Source organism: Mastomys coucha, unplaced genomic scaffold, assembly GCF_008632895.1.
Source record: "Mastomys coucha isolate ucsf_1 unplaced genomic scaffold, UCSF_Mcou_1 pScaffold11, whole genome shotgun sequence".
Lineage (NCBI taxonomy): Eukaryota > Metazoa > Chordata > Mammalia > Rodentia > Muridae > Mastomys > Mastomys coucha.
This window is the reverse complement of record NW_022196893.1, coordinates 18333272-18336855: the sequence shown is the minus strand read 5'-3', so window position 1 is coordinate 18336855 and position 3584 is coordinate 18333272. Positions and strand designations below refer to the sequence as shown.

The window sequence follows — 3584 nt, the reverse complement described above, 5'->3', positions numbered from 1 at the left end:
GGCAAGCAGATATGGGCTAGAGGGAATGGACTCAGGCAAGCAGATATGGGCTAGAGGGAATGACTCAGGCAAGCAGATATGGGCTAGAGGGAATGGACTCGTGCTTTAAGTGCAGATTCACTGCAGTGCCTACTCATTAGCATATATCAAAGGAGCCTATGACTCCCCAAGCCTTAGCCCTCATTCTTTGCAAGACAATGTGCTTATTTTAGCAGTGCTACCTTTAAAATGAATCATAATAACCTTAAAAAGGGAGGCAAGATATGTTCCAGACACCAGAAGGCCAAGCATGACCTTCACCTAAAGACCTATGCCACCAGAATGCTTTAAAAATTCCTTTGAGAACAAGGAAAATAACAGGAGCTTGGAAAGAAAATCTATGCAAAGAAGTGGAGACAAGGCAGAAATTGTATTAACAGTTTCTATTACCTCAGTGTTTTATCATGTAAGCCAGTGATTTTCAACTTGTAATTAGCAAGAAAGACCATTCCATAGAGATCACATATATATCCTGCATGTCAGATGTTAACATTACAATTCATTACAGTAGCAAAATTAAAGATATGAAGTAGCAACAAAATGATTTTATAGTTGGGGATTGCCACAACATGAGAAACTGTACTAAACAGAATTAAGAAGGTTGAGAACCACTGGTGTAAACAAAATGTGGCATTCAAGCTTCATAGCATCTGCAATTGAAGTCTTAATAGCAGTAGGCAGGTGAGAGAAATGGCTGCCTGCCTTAAGGTTTGCCTGCACAGGATATGACCCACCTGGTCAATGGGATGTTGAGTGGTGTGTTAATGGTGTGAACCATAAACCTAAAGCCACTGCTGACCTGATTACTCAGAATTACCAGTGGCAAGCTGATAATGCAGGTAAAGATGCACCCAAACTCACTGCTTATATCTTTAAAGGACAGAAAATAATTTTCTAGCATGGAAAAATGAGGAAGCAGGAAAATTTAAACCCAAGAGAAGCATGATAAAATCAGCCTTGTGATGTTACTAATCACCCTAACACTGACACTAATTAGTGGGGCCTTCACATTGAAAGGTACTCATCTGGGCTGGACAGATGACTCCCTGGGCAAAGCACTTGTGATGGAAATGCAATGACTTAAGTTCTTATTCCAACAGCCCACACACAGCCAGATGTGAGAACACACATCTGCAATCTCAGTACTCCTAAGGTAAGATGGGAGGTCCAGACAGGAGAGTCGCCAGAAGCCCTTGGGCCAGCTGGCCTGAAGTATGGAATGGTAAACCTAAGAACTGATTCAGAAAGGCTGAAGGTGAGGACTAACTAACACTTGAGGTTGTCTTCTGACCACCACACACACATTGTGACATGTGCATATCTGCGTGCGTGTGTACAAACACACACACACACACACACACACACACATATGCTCACACAAATACTCAGATAAATACAAATCAAAGGCACAGGTCATCACACTTACATATAACATGACTCAAACACATACTGTTTGCAAGACACATATTCTCATATTTTAAATATCTCTAAACTTAAATGTAATAGAAAAGACAGCCCTAATGAAATGCTAGAGCCCGAGAAGCTTACACAATACTTATTTCTCGCTGCTCATAGTCCAGAAGTTGGACATCAGGGCTTCATTGACAGCTTCTTTATTGCTTTCGCGTTGTGATCGCAGATGCTCCTCCTGCTCACATGTTCTCATATGATCACTCTATGGCCCTGTGGAGCTACAGCCCACCCTTATGTCACAACTCAACCATTGTCACTCCACTGCCACCCCAGTCACACAGATGGCTTGAACATGGGGATCTGAGATTGGGAGGATAATACACAGCCCACAGCATTACTTAACAGAGACCATTAGGAAAGGTGAGACTAACACTAGACAAAGTGCTTTAAACCAGAGACTAACTTCAGGATAAAGGCTATTATGTGGTGGCCACCCTTGGGATAGGAGACACAAGATCTGTCAACATGTATGACTTGAATAAGGATGCTTAAGAGCTGATCATAGGATTAACCTTGAGATATAGCCAGAACATTGGAACCCATCCAACTCCTTAATAATTTCACCAGCTGGGAACCATTCCTGTGATACATGAGTCTGTGGGACATATGTTACATTCAAACCACAATGTTTATGGCAGATGACAGATGGTCAGTCAATAGACAAATAGAGATAGAGATTTAATAAATGATAGTAGATAATTATAGATGGTCAATCAATAGAAAGAAAGATGAAATATCTATGCCTATATCTACATATCTATATATCTACATACCTATATATCTATACAATCAATATATATTACCTATATATCTCTATATCTCTGTATGTACCTATATGTAAATATATAGATAATATCTATCAAGCTAGCTCTCTATCCGTTGATTATAGATAAAAATAGGTAATGGGTGATTAATTGATAAAAAGAAGATAAACAGATATACCTATATATATATAAATATATATCTGTCCATAGCTATATTGATATATTGATAATTATCTCTAAATATATTGTATCTACATATTGATATATATGTAAAGTTATCTATCTTGATATGTAGATATCAATATATATAAATAAAAATAGATATATAAATGTATATAAATATAAATATATTTCTACCTTTTTGTCTACTGATTGACCATCTATAATATGTCTATATCTATCTATCTATTTATCATCTCTCTATCTCTGTTTGTCTATCTTTATCTCTCTATATAGAAACAGGTATCTAGATAGACAAATTGAGATTGGCAGGTAGATAGATTGATAGATCTATTGATCTATATCTCTATGTCTATATATCTATACATTTATCTAACTATATCTATATAAATATATAGATATGTATATATATATAAATGGATTGATAGATATAGATATACCATCTATCTTTCTGCCTATTGATTGGCAATCTATATCTATCTGTCTGTCTGTCTATTATCTCTATATCTCTATCTATCCATCTATCTATCTATCTATCTATCTATCTATCTATCTCTCTATCTATCTATCCATTCATCCATCTATCTATCCATCCATCTAGGAGCCTCCCGGCCTGGAGAGGGTATGGTAGGGGCACAGAGTAGGACTCTGGTGCATCTTTAAAGTCTGAGGCTCTCCGGATGTTCTAGCTCTCTAACTGTACTGAAATGCTGATGATAACTTCTAAAAAGTCCTAAAAACTTTCTTGCTCTTTCTGAGGTTAAAAGCTGCTGGTTTAGGGGATTGACACTTGTAGCCAAATAGCAGGGAGGATTAAGTAATATGGCCTTTATTCTGTCTCAGCAGGAACTGCAAGGTTCTAACTTTTGGCCTGCTAGTCAGAAGTTGAAGAAAAGGGACATTTTGAAAAGTGATTATAGCATTTATTACTTGGTTGTAAAAATGTTTCCTATGAAAGCTGTCTAAGGGGGAAAGTGGAAAGATCCTAAGTGGGAAAAGGAAAAAATTCTTCTGAAAAAAAAAATCTCTTCTCTAACCAGGGAAAGGCAAAAAATTCTTCTCTCTCTTACTCTCATCTTTTTGTCCTAAGTACCTATACATCTTTCAGAATACATGATCACGTGTTAA

At 37.2% G+C, this 3584-nt stretch overlaps 1 long non-coding RNA gene across 1 annotated transcript in view; it reads right to left on the bottom strand.

The window, feature by feature from the left end:
• Positions 1-1695, bottom strand: part of LOC116081729 — a 9734-nt gene extending 8039 nt beyond the window's left edge. Inside the window, exon 1 of the long non-coding RNA XR_004114983.1 lies at positions 1588-1695. This is a non-coding gene — a long non-coding RNA (uncharacterized LOC116081729). The remainder of the gene's footprint in view (positions 1-1587) is intronic.
• Between the last annotated feature and the right edge of the window lie 1889 nt (positions 1696-3584).